General features: G+C 37.7%; 1 protein-coding gene across 25 annotated transcripts in view; it reads right to left on the bottom strand.

The window, feature by feature from the left end:
• The window catches only part of LOC132392819 (poly(rC)-binding protein 3), a 104,805-nt gene that overhangs the window by 65,468 nt on the left and 15,924 nt on the right, over positions 1 to 23,413 (bottom strand). The window contains exon 2 of one of the 25 annotated variants that reach the window (XM_059967236.1): positions 15,827 to 15,885. The exons of the other annotated variants lie outside the window; for them this stretch is intronic. The gene's annotated coding sequence lies outside the window, so the exon portion shown is untranslated. The remainder of the gene's footprint in view (positions 1 to 15,826; positions 15,886 to 23,413) is intronic. 25 annotated transcript variants of the gene reach the window in all.

Raw genomic sequence — 23,413 nt, 5'->3', positions numbered from 1 at the left:
ACATAACAGGAGAATGTCAAGTCCGAGCTATGGTACCAGTCCCTTTAAAATACTGCAGAATGATCAAATGTCCATCAGTGCCTCATCAATTCCAACCACAGTGCATGAGAGGCAGTATAACCGTATTATTATTTGTTTTTCTATTATGACATATGATATATTGCTAAGGCTGAAGCAGTGATAGTCAGGATTCCAATGGGATTTATTTTAATAGATGGTGACCTTGTAAGGGTTTATTGTTCCTTAGTTTAACTCCTACATTTATAATAATTGGGTAGGGATTAAATAAATGGACTCCCAATCTCCCAAATGCATAAGAAAAGCTTTAAAATGTTGCATTGTTTTGCTGCATTCACAAAACCAATATTTTTCCAACTTCAGCTTTGCAGCTACCCGTAGAATAGCCTTAAAACCAACTTGAGTATTAGAATAATGTACTGCAACTCAACCCAATACAATCTTTAATTCTGACTTGTCCACTTATTGCCATGTTCCTGTAACAAATAAAGTTGTATAAAAGGAGAAATCAGTTGCTGAATTAGAATATGGCTCTGAAGTACATCAAGGATTCAGCTTTAAAACTAAAGCAGAATCACTACTCCAGTACCAAATTGTCTAGAACAAAGCAAAGTAACCAATCATAAAAAGCATTATTCTGCCCTAATTAGAATTAATAATTTGCAACTAAAATATGCAAAGAATTTGGGTGCATTTTAAAATAAAAGCTTCAAGGAATTGTAAAGAGATCCCCAACTATGCACAAAAAAAAGAACATTTATTGGAAAAAAAAACACACTTTGGGGATTCTTTTTGCTGCTAATGCAATCCTGAAATACCATTCTACATAGAAGCCAACCTGCATAAATCAAGATCCACAGGAAACTGAGATGAGTAACTCAGAGCATAGTTAGCAAAAGATATAGAGTTAAAATGTTCTGTACTTCAAACTTCCTAAAATTTTGAGGGCTTTTACATGAACATTTTGAATCACTGGATATCTAGTGAAGCAGCCTCTAAAGTAGTCTATTGCCAATGCTCAGTTGCTATTGTTACCACCTCCAAATTCTCATTTGCAGACCAGGGCAAGAAAGCCAACATCTTCGAACTCACCAGCACTTTCACAGCATTCAAAGAAGAATATAACCCTTCATGTAGGTCCATATCTGTTTTTGTTAATGTGGAACATTTATTTTACTTGGCCTTAAACACAACATTTATTGTTTGGGTAAACAAAAGCAATGATCATCGTGAAAGTTATTGACTTTACAAATGAAAGTCAATCAGAAAACTAAAGAACTACAGAATGCCACCTTTTGTTCACAAGACACAATAAAAATTTGCTTGAAGTAAGAGCTATTGACCTAAATAATATTATGTAGCCATGTGGCAGATCATGTTTGTGTTAGGTTCTGTGAAAATGCTGAGTAATCACCCCCACATTGCTTTTGATTGGAATATATATCCACTTCCTTTATTTTGCTCAAAAACTCTTCACATTTTAATTATAATTCTGAGGACAGATTAAAAATGTGCTTACTACATACAATCAGATTCAGGTCATTAATACAATTCAAAAACAGCAAAAACAAAGACTTACATCAGGAACAACCACTACATAAAAACTGAAAAATTGTATAGGATCTTGGAAGAGACAGCATTAATAAAAAGCAGAAACTTGTTATACTACATAAGAGCTTGAAGGAGATCCAAAAACTGCTCAGAGTTAGGTAAACAAAAAATACTATTCATTCTACTGATAGCTCTGTGATTTTAAAGTTCTAGTAACCAATACCAAATGCATTCAATGTCACTTCAAAATAATAAGTTAAATATCTTCTAATGCTTCCCACAGTACATTACAGAATATTCATCTTATTGGGGACAATATAATGTAACAACAGCACAATGACATTGCTCTCTTCCCTCCAAAGCAATGGTTCAGATACTCAAGGGGGAAAAAAAAATCAAATTCGTAATAATGATCCAGGTAACAAAGTTAACAGAGCAATCTAAATGAATCCAGTCCCATACAAGTGGTTACTAGACCTACACTTTGAGATACAAAGAAAGAAAAAATAGCTGGGATCATAGTTAGTTTTGTCCCTTTAGTGATACGCAGTTTAAGTTTTACAGTATTCACTGGTTCAAGAATAGTCTCCATCAACTGACCTCAAAATTCTTCTACTTTTTTCTAATCATAGTATATAGTGCAGAGACCAAATATAACTGTCATTTGGTGCACTGGTAAACACAGATTTAAGAGAGCAAGTTGGAATTAAACTGAAATTAGTAAATAACTCACCTCAAGACTGGGGATAAGTCAGCAGATGTGCAACCTTCTAATGAAGGGTCTTTGACCTGAAATGTAAACTGTATACCTTTCCATAAATGCTAAATGAACTATTCAGTGCTTTCATCATTGCTTTTATTTCAGCATTCCATCATCTGCAGTTTTAAAAAATATTTTCTATCACTCTTGCTCTCATCCCTCTATATTTATACATGCATATTGCCCTTAGCAAGGACACAACATTCACATTGAGGCTTGTCAGTACATTACATGATGTAACTACCTTTGATTAATTGTACCAGAAGGGCGTGAAGATGTACTACATTCAATCCAGGTTGAGAAAATTAACAAATGGATAAAGCCTGCATGTCCTCAGGATATAGAACACATCATGTTAATCAATACTATTAACTTTTTAAATTCACCTTCATCTTTCAAATGAGCAAAAAGGTCAAATGTACATTGAAACTCAGTATACACATGGGTAATGTGATGAATACTGGACACTAAAGGATTGGGAAGTTTTTAAAAACCTACAGAGAATAAGATAAAATATGAAAGCAAGCTAGCAAATAATATCAAAGTAGATAGCAAAAGTTTTTTCAAGTATGTTAAAAAATAAAAGAGATAAAAAAAATGAGAGTGGATATAGGACCGCTAGAAAACGAGGCAGGAGATAGACTAACTGGGGACAAGGAGATGGCTAATGAATTAAGTAAGTATTCTGCATCAGCCTTCACTGTGGAGGACACTAGCAGTATGCCTGACGTTGTCGTGTGTGAAGGAAGAGAAGTAAGTGCAGTTACTATTACAAGGGAGAAGGTGCTCAAAAAGTTGAAAGGCCTTAAGGTACACAAGTCACCTGGACAAATTGAACTGCACCCTAACATTCTGAAAGAGGTCGCGTTAGAGATTGTTGAGGCATTAGAAATGATCTTTCAGAAATCACTGGACTCTGGCATGGTGCCAGAAGACTGGAAAACTGCAAATATCACTCCACTCTTTAAGAAAATGAGGAAAGCAGCAGAAAGGAAACTATAGACCAATTAGGCTGACCTCAGTGGTTGGGAAGATATTAAAGAGTCAATTGTTAAGGATGAGGTGATGGAAACTTGGTGATACAAGACAGGATAAGACAAAGTCAGCATGGTCTCCTTAAGGGAAAATCCTGCCTGACAAACCTGTTGGATTTCTTTGAGGAGATTAGAAGTAGGATAGATAAGGGGGATGCAGTGCATATTTAGACTTTCAGAAGGCCTTTGACAAGGTGTCATATGAGGCTGCTTACCAAGTTAACAGCCCATGGTATTGCAGTTAAATTACCAACATAGAGTATTGGCTGACTGGTAGGAAACAGTGAGTGGGAATAAAAGGATCCATTGGCTGTCAATGACTAGTGGTTTTTCGCAAGGGGTCAGTGTTGGGACTGCTTCTTTTTAAGTGTAACACCCTGGGAAAGGTTTCACTGTTAATGTAATGGTTTCTCTGTAGCAGCAGTGTTTGGCTTATGACTGGAGATAAATTGGGCTTTGAATGTGCAAAGTCCAATGAGGGGAGGTTCTTCTTTCTTGTGTACCCGAGAGAGAGGTATTCGCGGACTTTTGTTTGGCGGAAGATAGAGAGAGAGAGAGAGAGAGAGAGAGAAGATGCCAGCACAGAGGCCGTAAGGCTACAGGACTGAGTGGATTTGGAATAGGGTAAGGAGTCGACAATTCCCGGGGGGGGGGGGGAGAAGAACCCTGAGCTGCAACGTGCACATTAAAATGTTTCACTGAAATGACCACTTTTCTTTTTGTTTACTTTAGTAACCCTCTAGTCAAATTAAGAATTATAAAGATAAATTGTTTAATCGCAAATGGTGGTCCAGTTTCTTATTTCGTGGTACGGATTTGTAACAGGAAAACGTCATGCAGCATCCACAAAAACAAGATTTCATGAGTCTGGCAGGCCAGGGAGTGTCTTTCACTAGACTAATCCAGCCTGCCAAACTTAAAGCTACATACACTATATGATGGAATAGGTGGCTTTGTTTCCAAGTTTGCAGATGATACGAAGATTGGTGGAGGGGCAGGTAGTGTTGAGGAAATAGATAGGATGCAGAAGGACTAAAGAGAAATTAGGAGAATGGGCAAGAAAGTGGCTAATGAAATAAAATGTTGGAAAATGCATGGCCACGCACTTTGGTAGTAGAAATAAATGTGTGGACTATTTTCTAAATGTAGAAAACCTACAAATCTGAGATGCAGAGGGACTTGGGAATCCTTGTGCAGATCACCTTGTTAACTTGCAGGTTGAGTCGGTGGTGAGGAGGGCAAATATCATGTTAGCATTCATTAGATCTAAAATACAAGAGCAAGGATATGATGCTGAGGCTTTATAAAGGCAACAGTAAGGCCTCACCTTGAGTATTGTGAACAGTTCCGGGCCCTAGAGGAGGTTCACAAGGATGATTCCAGGAATGAAAGGGTTATCATACGAAGAATGTTTGATGGCTCTGGGTCTGTACCGATGGAATTCAGAGGACGGGCGTGGGGGGGGGTGGGGGGGAAGACAATCTCATTGAAACCTTTCAAATGTTGAAAGGCCTAGACAGCGTAGATGTGGAAAGGAGGATGTGGTGGGAGTCTAAGACAAGAGGGTACAGCCTCAGGATAGAGGGGCACTGTTTCAAAACAGAGATGCAGAGAAATATCTTTAGCCAAAGAGTGGTGAATTTGTGGAATTTGTTGCCATATGCAGCTGTGGAGGTCAGGTTTTGGTGTATTTATCCCACATGGAGATTGATAGGTTCTTGATTGGACATGGATTCAAAGGTTATGGGGAGAAGGCTGGGAACTGGGGTTGAGGAGGAGATAAAAAAAATTATCAGCCATGATTGAATGGCAGAGCAGACTCGAAAGGCCAGATGTCCTAATTCTTCTCCTATGTCTTATGGTCTAATATGCATTGCTTTTAAGCCAAGATTCAAAACTTACTTAAATTGCATGTCATCACCTGCCAAATGAAGAAACGACATACCAATGGATAGTAAATAAAGTTCAAAAGCCAAATTAAAAACAAGCCTCACTACTTTAACCTAAAACTTTAGAAAGAAACTATTAGTTAACAGTATTATCAATAACAATAAATATATACAGAGCTGTGCCTATTTGGTCAAGAGACATCCTTCAAATGAGGCAGTGCTGAAGTATTTATTTCCACAAACTATGTACAAGTGCCATTTTAAATTTATAATTGCTCATTTAAATTGCTAGCAATAAATTCCTTACTTCAAAGCAGTTATAACAAATTTGTCACAAATAACAGAAAATCTGCAGATGCTAGAAATCCAAGCAATACACACAGAATGCTGGAAGAACTCAGCAGGCCGGGCAACATCTATGGAAAAGGAGTTCAGCTGATGTTTTAAGCCCTTCATCAGTTCCTCCAGCAATCTGTGTGTGCAATAAGGAATCAGTCAGATTAGTTGGTTGGCATCCATCTATCTCAAAGGACAATGGGAGATGATGATTATCCACAAGCCTGGGCAGAAGGTATGGAGATCCTGAGATGCCCAGTCATCAAGATCCCCCTCAGAGCCTCACCAGTGTAGGTCGCCAGACCTTCTCCCATCCCTTGTAGTTCAGCCTGAGTCCAAAAGGAGTTCAGTTTCCATGTGTTGCCAGCAAGGATGCACTACACGAGGCTTGCTGTAGGAGAGGCTATGTATCGGCAGGGAGAGACTCACACATTCAGCTCTCCTTTTCCAAAGACTGCTAGCCAATTGGATTAGCCATCGCCCTAACATGCATTTCTTCTTCAAGTGACTGTTCAAAAACATTGACTTTTCTCTGATAAAGTATTTAACTTTTCAAATCCAAGTCTGCTGTGTTTTTACCATGTTATCTTTTAAATTTCTGAAAGTTGACAAACTTGGGAAGGAAGTACCAGCTTCACATGAAACTAATTTGCAATGGTCAAATTTAGTTCATTCAATTCCTTTTCTTGGGATCCAGCACCAATGTTATTTTCCCCAATTTACCTGCATATTGAAATTCCCCATGAATGTTAAGACTGTTCTTTTTACATACCTTTTCTATCTCACATTGTAATTTGTACTCCATATCCTAGCTACAGTTCAGAAGTCTGGTCCTATGTCACCTCTAAGAACTAGATATAATTTTTTTTGTTAACCAACAGAGCCGTCCCACTCTCTGTGCCTACCTATCTTGTTCATACAATACGTATGCATGGACGTTCAGCTCCCAACTATGATCTTCATTTAGCCATGACTCAGTGATGCCCACAACCTCATAACTGCAAATTTCTAGCTGTGCTACAAGATCATCTACCTTATGCTGTATACTGTATGCATTCAAAAATAACCCCTTCAGGTCTGTATTCGTCACCCTTTTCAATTTTGCCCCATTTACTGGAAGTTAAGTTTTTAACCCTTTCTAAACTTTGTCTTTTTATTTATTCTGGAGACTTTAGTAAACTCTCCTGTATTCTCCTTCCCTTTATTTTATCATCACTTTTCAAAACTGCTGAACCTACCATGCTGGTTAAAGACAATCTTCAACCCACCCCACTCACTGCAATTTTGCCCTATCAACTGCCCACCCTTCCTCAGTCTCACTACACTCTGCTTCTACTTATATACCAACTGCCCCATCCTCTGCCAACATGGGGTCCATGGACCCCTCAGTTAATGGCAAGGCTCCATGTTGGCAAAGGTTGAGAACCCTTGGTTTAAACCCTCCCAATGCTCTCACATGCTTGCCGACAAGGATATTGGTCTCCCTCAGGTTCAGGTGTAACCCATCCTTTTTGTACAAGTCATACCTTTCCCAGAATAGATCTCAATGACCCAGAAACCCTGTCCCCTCCACCAATTCATCAACCATGCACTCGTATGCCAAATCATCCTATTCTTACCCTCACTAACATGTGGCACAGGCAATAATCTATAGATCAATACTTCTGAGTTTCCACTTCACATTTCTACCTAGCTTCCTATAATTTTTTTGTCAGCACCTCACCCTTTTCGTAATATGCTGTTGATACCAACATATACCACAACTTCCAACTGTTCACTATCCCCTTTTAGAAGGCTATGGACCCAATCTCTTTGTTTTTAAAAAAAAACCTTTATTTATATTGTTTTGCCAATAACAGAACAAACAGGATTAAAACAAACAGACATGGTCATAGGTGAAGTAAAATCTATATCTTATAATAGAAAAAATGAATAGAGAAAATAGGTTACATTGCTGTATCAAGGTTAACCAAACTCTTATGTCCATAATTGTCCTTCAAAGTCTCAGGAGACCTTAAGATTCAGGACTTTAAAGACCATTCTGCAGGTTCCCTCATAGGAAGAAATAAAATACAGTTCTTCAAATCAAATAAATGTACAGTGAAGAAGTTATTTCAGGTTCAAATAAAATGTCCAATTTTCCCAGTATCTTTCAAAGTTTTTAGTGGCATGTCTCAGAGAGAAAGTCAAACGTTCCATAACATAAATTTCTTGAACTACTTCTATCCATTCCAGGACTGTAGGAGACTCTTTGCTTAGCCATTTCCTGGTAATCACTTTCTTACTGGCTGCTGGCAGCATTTGTAACAAATATCTTTCATGCTTTTTGAGCCCGTTTGGTACATTACCCAAATAAATAATGTTAAAGTCAAAATTAATCTCTTGGCTGATTATTGACCTATCTCTGTTACCACATCTAACCAATATGACAAAATCTTTGGACACTCCCAGAAAATATGAAAATGATCAGCGAACATTATTACCACACATTCTCCAACATTGATCTTGTTCAGGTCTGTTACTTTGTAACTTGTTTATTTTTGGTCTTATGAAAAATCTTAAGGTATTCTTCCAGGTGAATTCCCTCCACAGACCTGAGCTTGAAGTATTCAAATGTGTTCTGCATACGTTTAACTGATCATCTTCTGTCAATTTTATGTTGGCTTCTTTCTCCAATTTTGATTTAACATACATTGTGGAGAGACCCTTGTTAGATTGTAAAATCGAATAAATCGAGGTTATCAGTTTCTTTTTAATATTACCTTTATACACATCAATGAATATGTTAATCAGACCTAATTTCTCTCCAATAGTTTTAATATTTTTATTAAAATATTGTCTTAGTTGAAGATATCTAAAGAAGTTTTGTTTCTCTAAGTGATATGTTTCTGTGAGTTGTTGAAAGGACTCAGACCCTTAATGGAGGATATTGTACAGTATGAGGTGATTCCCTTTCTAATCCAATGTGTAAATCTACCATCCAATTGTGCTGGAAGGAATTCTGTGTCATGTACCACCCAATGTAGAATTCTTACATTTCTTTCGAATTTTGGGTCTTTAAATTCTTTATACCAGATGTTCAGAGGGACTTGTGTCCACTTAGTCCATTCATTTAAATGCTTCTTTTGGAGTGTTTTATCCCCCAAGATTGGAGAGGGATATTTATTAGACTTCGTTCTAAATCCTTCCAGCTTGTCTCACAATTAGGGTCACACCAACAGACCAGACTGTGCAGCTGTGCTGCTTTATAATAGTCTTCAAAGCAAGGCACAGCAAATCCACCTTTATCCTTAGGCAGCTGTAATGTCTGAAATCTAATTCTTGGTTTCGGTTTTCTCCAAATAAATGTTGAAATCATTCCTTTCCACTCATTAAATTGCTTAAATGGTACTTCAACAGACAATGATTAAAAAAGAAAGAGCAATCTAGGTAAGAATCTTTATGGCTTCTATTCGACTATTCATATTGATTGGCAGCAATGACCATCTATTTAAGTCTGCCTTAATACCAGCTGTTATGGGAATATAATTATGTTCGTAGATAGTAGACCAAGTCTTCAGGTATTTGCACTCACAGGTATTTAATAATATTACCTTTCCATTTGAATTTACTCATTCTGTAAATGTTTACTTGTGGTTCATAATTAAAACTTAAAGTTTGGGTTTTACATAAATTTAACTTATAGCCAGAGTAGGAACCGAATTCTTTCGGCAGGGATAATAATTCAGGCAAACCTGCATTAGGACTGGTAAGAGTCACGAAAATGTCATCCGCATACAGACAAATCTTATACTCTGTATCTCATAACAGTACACCTGTTATGATCTTGTCTTCTCTAATTGCCTGGGCCAATGGCTCGATAAAAAGAGTGAAAAGCGTAGGGCTTGGGGTGGGGGGACACCCCTGTCGACATCCCCTTTCAAGAAATGTTATTTTTAGATAAATTCCCATTTATTTTAATTCTGGCTGTAGGGGAAGAATATAAAGATTTCAGACATCCAATTACATGATTATTAAAGCCAAACCGCACAAGTACCAAGTAGAGATATTCCCATCGTACCGAGTCAAAGGCCTTTTCAGCACCAAGGCTAATATGGTCAATGAGATGAAGGGCCTGTCTCACATTGTCCTGGATTTGCCTACTTTTTACAAAACTTGTTTGATCTGTGTCAAATAGACCTGGAATTATATTTTCCCAATCTTTTTACTAATATTGATTCAAATAATCTATTATCTATGTTTAGAACAGATATGGGCCTATAGAAACTGCATTCAGTCCGATCCTTACCACTTTTAGGAACTACTAAAATTATTGCTTGATTCCAGGACAACAGAGTCTCCCCTCCCCTGAGAACATAATTAAAACATTTCTTAAGTATTGGTATTATTATCTCTCTGAAAGTTTTGTACCATTCCGCTGGACAGCCATCAGCACCTGAGACTTTATTTGTTTTTAATGCTGATATAGCCTTACCTATTTCTTCTTTTGTTATCTCCTGAGTTGTTAGATTACTTTGCTCTGTTCCTACAGATGGTACATCTAAGGATGTTAAGAAATTAGATATGTCTGCTAACTCTGCTGCTTTGGGTTGAGCATATAACATTGTGTAGTACGTTTCGAAAGATTTTTTGAATGTCTTCCAATTTGTGAAGCATCTTATTAGTCTGGATGTCTTTCACCCTATGTATAGATCTCTCAGCCTGTTGTTTACATACTCTCCATGCAAGTAATTTCTTAGATTTGGGACTATTCTCATAGAAATTTTGTTTAACAAACTTAGCTTTCTTCTCAACTTCACTTTCATAAGTATTATTTAGAGTTCACTTTGTATCCAAAATTTGAGTAAAAACATTACTGTCATTGTACTCCATATGCTTACTCTCCAAAAATTGTAATTTTTCAACAAGATCCTTGATTTGTTTCTCTTTTTCCTTTTTCTTCTGAGCTGGCTACTTTATGAGTTTACCCCTAATAACAACTTTTGCAGCATCCCAGAGTGCTGGGGAACACTGTTCCATTAAATATCATATAATCTTCAAATTCTTTCTTTAGGTATTTTAAACATAGGGTATCATTCAAAAGACTGGTATTAAGTCTCCACAAGGTATCTTCAGGTTTGTTGTCTAAATGTAATGTTAAGTAAACCCCTGCATGGTCAGAGATGTCTCTTACCCCATATCACATTTTATAATCCTGTCTCTCTGAATTAAACATAAAAAAAATCTATTCTCGAGTACATGGAGTGGGGGTGAGAAAAAAAGGTGAACCATTTATCAAGTGGGTGTAACTCTCTCCATATATCTATCATGCCTATTTCTTTGAGCAGTTTCTTGACATGTAACGTTTCCAGGTTTATCTTTTTTGTTCTATTTGAGGAGTCCAGGGAAGGATGTAATTGAATATTCCAGTTTCCCACACTAGATGTTTCCATAGATATCATATTAAAAACCTTCTTAATCAGCTGTTTATCATTTCCTGGTGGTCTGTAAATATTCAGTAATGTAATTTCTTTATGATGCATAAAACCCTTCACCAGTAAATAACGCCCTTCTTTGTCTGTAATCTGCAAGGAAAACTGGAAATTTACTTTGAGATTAATATTGCAACTCCCGCTGTTTCCCCTCTCAGAAGAGTAATAACAATTTTTAAATTTCATTTTGCGCAACAATCTATGAAAGGCGAGCTTCTTGCCAAAAAATTATACCTTGCTTTTCTCTCTTCATTTTAGCTATAGCATTACTCCTTTTGATTAGGTTCTGTAACCCATTCATATTAAGGGTGATTACTCTGTATTCTTGATATGGCATTCCACACCAATAAAAAAGGGTTTATATAAATAGTTCATTATCCCTAGATGACCTAAACAAATGAACTTCTGTCTGAGCAACAACTAACATTTAACACATAAACAACAAATATAACATCTGTGACTTCCATCTTCAAAGTTTAAACTAAACTTCTATGTTGGGGGGGGGGGGGGAAGAGCCCTTAAATCTGAAGAGGCCCCTCCTAATGCAGGTTGAAGCCTCTGAATAATTGAAATCAGGACAGTGCACAAAAAAAAAATCAAATATCAGCTCCCAGGTTTGCGGTCAGTTAAAGTAATATGAACTTACAGAGGAAAAATTGTTTATGGTCTATTTTTAAGTTCTCACTACAAAGTCAGTTATAGTTTGGTGTTAGGATACATGTGATTTTACCGAACTGGCTGAAAGATATTTTACCACTATACTTTTGAGAGCTCTCATGCAGTATCTTTGTTGAGTTGAAATTCCTTTAGCTTATCCTGGATGTGTTTCAAATGTGTTTCTCAGTCCCAACGGGATTTTGTACCAGCTGTCTCCGAAGAAAGTCGTCTCAGTTTCACCATAGCTGTGCCTTCTGCGGGGGCCACGATTCCGGGACAGTCTGTGAAAAATCCCGTTATTCAGGTCTTCCATCGCCTCCGATGCATTATTGTAGATGACTTGTCCAGTGTCAAAAAACACTCTCAAGTTTGGCCGGGTCGAGTCTGGAACCGGAGCCCCTTTTAAGTGTCTTTCTGATGGTGGAGTAAGCTTTTCTTTTCATAAGTATTTTGGTCAGACAGTTTTGATCAAAAAATACTCTTTTCCCTTTGTAATAAATCTCTCGTTTTTTTCAAGCAGAGCGAAGCACCAACTCTTTAATTTTATACTCCAGAAAGTAGATGACCACGGACCTTGGGATGGAGCCTTGTGGTGGTTTGGATCCAAGAGATTGATGGCAGCATGTATGCCGAAGGCAGCATCGGGAAGGGACAACTCTGTTTTAATAAAATTTTCCAGAATTTCCTGTATGTTGTCTCCTTCCGCCCCCTCGGAAATTCCATGGATACATGTTATTCCTGCATGAACACGCCTCTAGGTCCGTTAGTCGAATTTGAATGATCTCCTGAAGTTCCAGTGTGTGGGAAAGAACCTCCCTGGCTTCAGCATTCCATTCCTCCATATCCTCAACTCTGCTTGTTATTTCTTTTAAATCACCAACAACAGCATTCAGCTTCTGGTTAATTTCTTCTCAGAAATCCACCAGTTCCTCCTTTAGAAAACCCAAGGTATCACTCAGTTCTTCTTTCATGTCCGAATGAAGCATCTGTATTTCGACCACGATGTTAGCATGAACAGCCTATATATCCTCGTGTTCAGCTTGGATGCTAGCGTCGTTTTCAGTGCCATCACTGTCAGTTGGTACTTTATTACTTGTCTTTGGGTTTTGTTGCAGTTTTCCTGCTCTTTCTTTTGTTTCCCCCTTTTCATGCTACAAGACCCATTTTTCTATTTAAATAACTATTTCTTATTTAGGGGGAAATTAAAACCATCTGGGAGCCCTTACTGATTATGCTGCTGGCTGTATCTGTGCCATACTGGAAGTCCCCTGTGGACCCAATCGGAGTCATCTCGACCCTGGCACCTAGGAAGGTACATACCATCTGAGTGTCCCACCATCACTCTCACAAATAACACTGAAAGTTAATGACATAAAGCTAATAAAAATGCAGCTTTTTATCTTATTTTGAGCATGCAAATGTTACGAGATTGCCTTCATGTATAATATTTAATTATTGAATGAAGATAGATTTTAAGGATGCGAAATGGAGATCACAATCCAAAAGTACAGTAGATTTTTTTCACCTTAAACTCACTTCATGTGCATTACAACAGTGACTATACTTCAAACATACTTATTTAGCAGCACCGTACTTTAGGACACAACAGTGAGTAAAGTGCTGTATAAAGAAATTAAAATTCTTTGTCTAAGTATCTTGAGAAATATCAGCCTCAGCTTTTCTAGTTGTTTGTTCTCAAAACAAGAATTTTTAAGCAAGCAAATGCACGGTCTCAACCAGAAATCTGCTGCATGGGTTACTTCCTCAACCTTGAACTGCAACATTGCCACCTTGCATCTGATTATAAGACCATAAGATCATAAGATATAGCAGCAAAAGTAAGCCATTCAGCACATCGCATCTACTCCATCACTCAAACATGGACTGATTCAATTCTTCCAGTCATCTCCCTATACCCTGCCTTCTTGATACCCTGGCTAATCAAGAAACTATCTTTGCCTTGAATGCGCCCATTGACTTGGCCTCCACAGCCACTTGGGGCAACAAATTCCACAGATTTGCCACCCTCTGACTAAAGTAATTTCTCCGCACCTCTGTTCAAAAAGGACGCCCTTCAATCCTGAAGTCATGCCCTCTTGTCCTAGACTCCCCTACCATGGGAAATAACTTTGCCATATCTAATCTGTTCAGGCCTTTTAACATTTGGAATGCTTCTACGAGATACCCCATTATAAAGTATAAAGCATACTAACTATGACAATACAGACCTCTTAATACCATGACCACATCCTCCAACTCAAGGCGTATTTCTGTTTTCCTACTCTCTCCCTAGTTATTTTCTTGCTTTTAATGTAACACATTGGAACTCTTTAATGCTAATTGCCAAGGACATTTCATGGCCCCTTTTGGTCTTCCTAACCTTCTGCTTGAACTCATTCCTGCTATTTTTATATTCCTTAAAAGCCCTGACTGATTTCAACTTCATTAACATCACATATGCTTTCTTTTTCCATCTGACTAAATTCATAACCTTTCATCACCCTAACCTGCCATCCTCATCCTTCACCCTTACTGGAACCCGACCTCTGGTGTAATGGTCTTCAGACAACTTCCATGTCATATGTGTACTTGACAACCCCTTAAGAGATCATACTCAACTTGAGTCATCACACTACCACTACTAGCCTAATAACAGCTACTCCCAATTAATTCCCCATAGCTCCTGTCTAATAACATCATAATTTGTCCTCTCCCAATTTAGTACTTCCCCTACAGGTCCAGACTTATTTGGAGGCCTGGGCCAACCACAGATGTTGCATCCCAGATGTCTATGTGATACACAAGCCAGGGTAGTACAATATGGAGAGCAAACTGCTGCCCATGTAGCAGGCTCCACCTCTCCATGCAGGTGATGAATCCGAAGGAATGCAGAGACTGATATAGTTTGGCACCAGCACATTACAGGAGATGCCATTGTTGAACTCAACATAGGACTGCCTTAGGGACTCCTGTTCCAGATTGTTCCTCTGTTTACTCCCTATGGAGAAGGCCTCGGGAGTATAGCTGCAAGTCAGTGAAGGTTTAATTTCAGAGCTCTAATTTCCAAGATGAACTGCCAACCATGGTGGATGAGCCCCATCTGCCCAAAGCGACCTGTTTTATGGTGCCAGTAATCTGGTTTTGCCCTTTTACAGTTCAGTAGAAACAGTTCCGCTGGGCTTAGTAGTTTTACCATATGTACAGGCCAGAAGTTCGACTTTGTTGTCAGAGGCTACTTGAGATCCACGCAATTGGGAGTTAGTGGGAGCTTACCCCCACCTCCACCACCACCCGTGGTTATAACTTTAAAGAACCAGGTCCAGACTTAAATAATATTCCATCCAAGAAATATTACACAAACCAAGAGCTCATGACAATGTAATTACACATGGCTGATCTCAAGACAGAAAGAGACAAATTAACTTTGCTCTTCATTTCTTCCTTCTCTCAACCTCCCCATCAAAAAATTCTTACTGCAGGGTGAAATAGACAATTTGTTGCTCACTTGTTTATGTATTGCAGTGTCCAATAAATGTATACTAGGCCACGTTCTATTTGTAGTTAAAAAATCTTACTCAATTCCATGTGTAGTGAACAAGTAATGCTGCTTAGATCAGAACAAAATTCTTTTTAGGTATCAGATTGGAAAATGTGAAATCCATTGCCTGAAAATATCTAAAGCAATGACTGCATGGAGGGTGAGGGACTGGGTGAAATTAGAAACAACTTGACTTGAACAGATGTGACTAAAAAACAGTCAAGTTGTATTGGTGTCTGCAAAAGACCGCAACAACATAATCCCCATCTTGTGATTTAACCACCATTCATTGATCCAATAATAAACATTTGTGAATGGTCGAAGCTTTATCATGTTACAACTAGACATATCTGGTCTCAAAAAAATGGATCATTATTTTAGGTCCTATTAAAATATCAGGTAGCTTCCTTACAATTTACTTTCAGCAACATTTTCTTGTCCCATCTCCACCTAATCAAGTCAGCACACTTAAGTGCATCATTTTAAACTTGCAGTCCACATCTAGCAGGTATGTTGCTTTTTTGCGATAAGGTGTAAACATAGGTGCATGTTTGATTCTCACTGATTCTTACCTTAACTTTACTGAGGTTGTGGTCAACTATTTCTGACAGCATTGAAGAATTGACTATACCTTGGGAGGGAGGAAAAAGGGGGAAAAACATTTTTAAATTCAAGATTCTTTACTATCATTTCCTGTATACACATGTAAAGGGGAATGAAACTGTTACTGCAGATCTGATGCAGCACTAAAAACCTAAAAGATAAAGAACACAATAATAAAAAAATAATAAATACTTAAGACAGCTTAAATACATAGATTACACATACACACAAACACACATTCTCTGACAGTAGAGGTGTTGATAAGTTTACTTGACTGTATAGGATGTGTTCTGGAAACATGAGAGGTTGTGCATGATGTGCAGTCCCACAAGTTTGAAAATGCTTGCATTTTCCACTGCTGTAAAGATGAGTGATTCGAGTTCTCCTGAAGTCTATCTCCTTTGTCTTGCTGAAAAGGAAGTTATCTGCCTGGCACCTGGCCTCAAGTTCTTCCACCTCCTGCGGTATGAACTAATAACTGGCTGTACACTGGGTTATAGATTTACTTAAGGCTTAAAAAAAAGCAAACAGGCTTGTGGCAGTTATCCACATTTATGACTAAAACAGATTAGTTTTTACCTGTAGAAGCAAAACACATTCAAATGAAGGCGCAATCTTCTATGAAAGTTAGCACAATAGCTTCATTTCAAAGCTTTTACTACAGCTCATTAAAGCCTAACTTGAGATTTTCCAAAAGTACTGCAAATTTACAACAAAACAAAAATTAGGTAACAAATTTCTATTCTCTTAACAACTGTTAAGTAAAGTCTCAAGTCAAAAATGTAGCTCTTTTTTTGTCCCGTTTCAGAGTAATGAAAATAGCAGCACACCATCTCAACAGCAATAAAATGTAGGGAAATACAATGTAGGAAAAAAAATGGATGATGGATACTTACAAGAGCCATCTTAGACTTCAAATTTCCAAGCACCCTCAGAATGTTTTGTTAATGTGTAAAATTATATCAGTAAGCAAATTAAAAAACAGTTGCAATATCAATTTCATGATTTGTTTTCATTTTATCTAATAATAGCTTAATCATGATAACATGCTTATTGTCTGGTCAGCATGGACAGGACAGACTGATGGGCCTGCTGCTGTGCCAGTTTGACTGACTTTCTAAAACTCGTACATATACACTGGTCTCCAAAGATAGAAAAATGCAGGAAGATTTTAATGTTATTTGCCAGCATTGTATTTTATTGTATCAGTGTTGGCTATCTCCTAGTCAGAAAAAAAATCATTAATTTCAACCTGCCTTTAAGTCAACTTCCAACATGTTGTTCCTATAGCCCTTCAAAATAATTTTCTTACTTATTTTCAACTCTAATGCCTGTTACATTCCTTTGAATGTGATTTACAAAGTCTAGGAATTCTAGGTTGTGTTCCACCTAAACGCTGATCATTTTCTAGGTTTCTGAGTGGCCCAACCATCTTCTTCAGCTATCATTTGAGTCTCGTATTTACTCTTCGTCTATTTTATTCTAAGTCAACCACTTTGCCTACATGCACTTTGGTCTCAATTTAACTTTCATGTTTCTTCACATTCTCCATGTTCTTTGCCATCTGAAAAACTGTCAATATATATGATACTATACCCAGCCTATATATTTCCACTTCAAAGAGCACTAGTTGTTTCACTAAGGCTTTACTTGCCAATCTTAGACTAAACTTTCCTTAAACCCACTAAAATCATCAGGCCTTATTTAATTAGAAATATGTGTACTTCTTTTAATCAATATTGGCACACATTTAAGCCACTAAGTACAACCTTGGGATTAACCATGGGAAATATATGAAATTTAACTTTCTTTTACAAAACCTGTCAGCCTTGTTATACATAAATTGAACATGAATCAACACATTTCAGTAGAAAGCTGGAACTTCTACTGACAAGAGAATGTGCTTCATTTGCAAATAATTTAGACGACAAAAATATGGAAATGACAGTTGTTGCTTGAACATGGAGTTAGAAGATTGTTCTGGAGGGTGGAAGTTATTAATAATAAAGTAGAAATGATGACTGCCACTGCACAAACCAGATTTTTACCCACAATAACTTAAATCTGGTGAAAATTCAGCGATTGCAAAAAGGCAAATTTTAAGGTCAAGTTTCAACAAAGCTAAAGAATGGAAATTACATTTTTTTTTTTAAAAGGGAAAGAGAAATGAATCATTTCCAAACTAGATAAGAAATGAAGGTCGTGGCTTGGACATGAGTAAAGGATACTGCAAGAATACAGGACTGTTATGCTAAAATACTGAATCCTGTATAATGTTCAAGAACACTACTGAGTAATCCTTCTGCCTGATTGTTTTTATAATTACAACCAAATTTCTGATAAAACATGCAAATCTGATGAAAAAAATTCAAAATATGTTGAGGGGAACTTCCAATTACTTACTTCTCCAAAATGAAAATTCCACTCTCAGACACTGCTCTACATTCATTTCAAGAATAATGAGAATTCATGGTAAACAACAATTGTGTTATGATAATGTTCACTTCATGAATTGGTATTTCACATATGTGACAAAATGTTGTCATTAATTGGTAGATCCAATGATTGATTGATTTTTATAATATATATAAAAATTTGTGTGTGTGTGTGTGTGTAAAATGATTTATTTATTTTCAAGTTTGTTGGTTTAGTATAGTTCTATATATCAGAATAGCAGTATTACACATCCAAATGGCAAATGCACAATACTGCCTAGAAGGTTTGAATAAAAGTTAACCCATCAAAATTCTTCAGCAAAGACAGGGGAAGGAGTAGAAATCTGAATTTTCAGTTATCTCTGTTCCCATTAACAAGAATGAGTTTATTTTTGAACTTGCATTTTTAAAACTTGTGATCTACAGGCAAAGTACTGCATGAATCACTCTAGACTAGATACTGGGAACAAAGCCAAAAAGAATTTCTAATGTAAAAGCCTTTTATAAAAATAACATTCGACAATTGAGGATTGTCCTTTTTGTCATTAAAAGATATATCAAGACAGACATCAGGAATTTACAAAGTTAAAGGTCAACTCTGGTCAGCATCTACAGGAAACCTTTGGTGGAGGTTATTGCTGCTAAAGGAGCAGTTAATTACAAAGATTCATTTCCCCCACACCCAGCCTGGACTGTGTCCCTCTAGTGGTAACTTGGGCTAATTTATGTGAATTGCCAATGCATATAGTATTGGTATGTATGGGAATCTCATTTAAAAATAATTTCAAATATTTAGTAGGTTTATAAAAGATAGAATGATTAAACAATGTGTTCAATTAAGACATGAAAAGTACAATTGTTTGTGTTATTAATTTAGCTAGATTGTGTCAATCTATAACTAATTTAACAAAGATCAGAACACATTTTGAGCAATTAATGCGGAAAGCCAGGTAATTGCAAAGCGCTCACAAGCACTTTCTTGCAATTGTAAATCTGTGCCAACCACGATGCCAATTTAAACTACACCTGTCTGCACATGGTCTGCATCCCTCAATTTTCTGCCTGTTCCCATGTCTATCTAAATGTCTCTCAAATATTGCTGTTGTTTCCACCACTTAATTCCAGAAATCATGAGAAATATATAGTTAATCTTACTTGACTGAAATCCATACAGGATTCAGTGCATTCCAGGCTCTTAGCACTTTGTTAACAAAACTTTCCTCACATAGCTCCTTTAAACTCCCTCCCCCCACCCCCCCAAACCTTGAAGTTGCACCCTCCTGGAGTTGAACTGCCAACATCCTCTTGTATATCAATACTCTTAAGGATTCTATCATTTACTGTATACTTCCACCTGATAATTAAACTTCATCTGTGACTTCTCTTTGACAAGACAATTCTTTTATAAACCTACTAAACATTTGAAATAATATTTAAATGAGATTCCCATACATACCAAAACTATATGCATTGGCAATTCACATAAATTAGCCCAAGTAACCACTAGAGGGAATCAAAACATCCCTTTTTACAAACTGAACAGCAGACCAATAAACCATTCTGAATGTATACCATAAAACAATCCCAAGTTATTCAAGTTTTTGATCAAAATTTGCCAGCCAATACTCAAGCAGATCAACCAAAAAGGAAAGCAAAACAAAAAGGACATGAGGCGATTCAAGAACTTTAGAGCTTAGGGACTTAGGAGCTGAATATTGATGCAGCGATTAAATTTATGAATTTAATGAATAATCAAAAGAGCGGTTCATAATATCCATTAGTTGTAGATTTTGGATAGGCAAAACTGAGGTCAGAGATTATAAAAAGATAAGAATGTTTAAACTGGGAGACTGGTTTAGAGGAAGCCAAAGCAAGTCAACAGAGAGCAGTAATGGGAGCTGGGGGGGGAAGAAAGAGTTTAAAAAAAACAGGTGGCATAGTAGTGTAGAGGTTAGCACAGTACAGATGACCCGGGTTCCATTCACACTGCTGTACGGAGTTTGAATGTTCTCCGCGTGACTGCGTGAGTTTCCTCCCATAGTCTAAAGACATACTAGTTGGTAAGTTAATTGGTCATCATAAATTGTCCTTTAATATGGCTAGTGCTAAAATCAGAGGCTGCTGCTCAGCATGGCCGATTCCATGCCACATCTCAATAAACCTATAAAACGTGCAAAGAAGTACCTAGTAAGTTCTCAGGAGCATGTGAATAATTCAGCAGTAATAAGGCCATCGAATGAAGGCTTTGTAGATTCACCACTTGCTGAGCTCAAGCAAAGCAGACTTAGTTGATGTTCAAAAAGTGTACGCAAATGGCCTTAGTGACAGAATAGAACACCAAAGTACTGGCATCAAATATAACAAGATAATCTTCAACTAGAAGGCAACACAGGTGAATCTGCAGATGCTGGAAATAAATAAAAACAAAAAATACTGGTAGAACTCAGCAGGCCAGACAGCATCTATGGGAGGAGGTGGTGATGACGTTTTGAGCCGAAACCCTTCATCAGGAGGGTTCAACTAGAGATAAGTTTCATGTAGGAATTGATTTTTATTTGGCCAAAAGCTGTAAATTGTAAATAACTGAAGTGGCGGGGGGGGGGGGGGGGCGGGGGAGAGAGGAGGATGAAAATGAAACTGGCTGGCTAGAATAAACCCTGTAGTTCATATATTTCAGGATGAGAAAATTATGTTGTTACTATTTTGCCCCTATAGTGTATTGATAATTACTTCGTGTTACCATTGGTTTATAACCATATAACCATATAACAATCACAGCACGGAAACAGGCCATCTTGGCCCTCCTAGTCCGTGCCGAACCCTTAACCTAACCTAATCCCACCTACCCGCACTCAGCCCATAACCCTCCACTCCTTTCCTGTCCATATACCTATCCAATTTTACCTTAAATGACACAACTGAACTGGCCTCTACTACTTCTACAGGAAGCTCATTCCACACAGCTATCACTCTTTGAGTAAAGAAATACCCCCTCTTGTTTCCCTTAAACTTCTGCCCCCTAACTCTCAAATCATGTCCTCTAGTTTGAATCTCCCCTACTCTCAATGGAAACAGCCTGTTCACGTCAACTCTATCTATCCCTCTCAAAATTTTAAATACCTCGATCAAATCCCCCCTCAACCTTCTACGCTCCAATGAATAGAGACCTAACTTGTTCAACCTTTCTCTGTAACTTAATTGCTGAAACTCAGGTAACATCCTAGTAAATCGTCTCTGCACTCTCTAATTTATTGATATCTTTCCTATAATTCGGTGACCAGAACTGCACACAATATTCCAAATTTGGCCTTACCAATGCCTTGTACAACTTTAGCATTACATCCCAACTTCTGTACTCAATGCTTTGATTTATAAAGGCCAGCGTTCCAAAAGCCCTCTTCACCACCCTATCTACATGAGACTCCACTTTCAGGGAACTATGCACAGTTATTCATAGATCTCTCTGTTCCTCTGCATTCCTCATTTACTCTGTATGTTCTATTTGGATTATTCCTGCCAAAATGTAGAACCTCACACTTCTCAGCATTAAACTCCATCTGCCAACATTCAGCCCATTCTTCTAACCGGCATAAATCTCCCTGCAAGCTTTGAAAATCCACCTCATTATCCACAACACCTCCTACCTTAGTATCATCGGCATACTTACTAATCCAATTTACCACCCCATCATCCAGATCATTTATGTATATTACAAACAACATTGGGCCCAAAACAGATCCCTGAGGCACCCCGCTAGTCACCGGCCTCCATCCCGATAAACAATTATCCACCACTACTGGCATCTCCCATCTAGCCACTGTTGAATCCATTTTATTACTCCAGCATTAATACCTAACGACTGAACCTTCTTAACTAACCTTCCATGTGGAACTTTGTCAAAGGCTTTGCTGAAGTCCATATAGACTACATCCACTGCCTTACCCTCGTCAACATTCCTCGTAACTTCTTCAAAAAATTCAATAAGGTTTGTCAAACATGACCTTCCACGCACAAATCCATGCTGGCTACTTCTAATCAGATCCCGTCTATCCAGATAATTATAAATACTATCTCTAAGAATACTTTCCATTAATTTACCCACCACTGATGTCAAACTGATAGGTCTATAATTGCTAGGCTTCCTTCTAGAACCCTTTTTAAACAATGGAACCACATGAGCAATACGCCAATCCTCCGGCACAATCCCCGTTTCTAATGACATATTAAAGATCTCCGTCAGAGCTCCTGCTATTTCTACACAAACTTCCCTCAAGGTCCTGGGGAATATCCTGTCAGGACCCGGAGATTTATCCACTTTTAAATTTCTTAAAAGCGCCAGTACCTCCACCTCTTTAATTGTCATAGGTTCCATAACTTCCTTACTTGTTTCCCACACCTTAGACAATTCAATATCCTTCTCCTTAGTGAATACCGAAGAGAAGAAATCATTCAAAATCTCTCCCATCTCCTTCGGTTCCACGCATAGCTGACCACTCTGATTCTCTAAGGGGCCAATTTTATCCCTCACTATCCTCTTGCTTTTAATATAACTGTAGAAAAATGGATGCCAATTCCCCAGCCAGTACTTATGAACTCACCAATCCCAATGATGTAAGTTGCTTCCATTGCGAAAGGCAATTGTTGGAAATTCCTTGTGCGTCTTGATGCTGATGTTAAGACTGTTGCTTTCACTCATCCAGTCTCAAAGCATGTTAATTCCAAACCACATTTGACATGCTCAACCTAAACTTTATTAAAATGCTGTACAGAAGCTGTCTTCTGATTTAACGGGATGGTCTACAGCAGGGATGGCCAACCTACTGCACAAGAGCTAAAAGTGGCGTATTGCACCCCAGTGACAATAATAAAAAAGTAAGCCTGCCCATGCAAAAAGTATTAACCAAAAACTGATTTGTAGAAAAAAATATGACAGGAATTCATGTAGCTTACAGCTAGAAATGGGGTTTATTGAGAATAAATCTAAAACTTAATTATTTTATTATTTCGTGCACATCTTTTGGCACAGGTTATCTTCTTTCACATTAATCAGTTTTCAATTTTTAAGAATGTTCAAGGAGTCAAACTAGGAAAGAACGACTTTGGTTCTGCAGTCGTTTCAAC

This window comes from Hypanus sabinus, chromosome 4 (genome assembly GCF_030144855.1).
Source record: "Hypanus sabinus isolate sHypSab1 chromosome 4, sHypSab1.hap1, whole genome shotgun sequence".
Taxonomy (NCBI): domain Eukaryota; kingdom Metazoa; phylum Chordata; class Chondrichthyes; order Myliobatiformes; family Dasyatidae; genus Hypanus; species Hypanus sabinus.
This window is presented reverse-complemented; position numbering and strand designations above follow the sequence as displayed.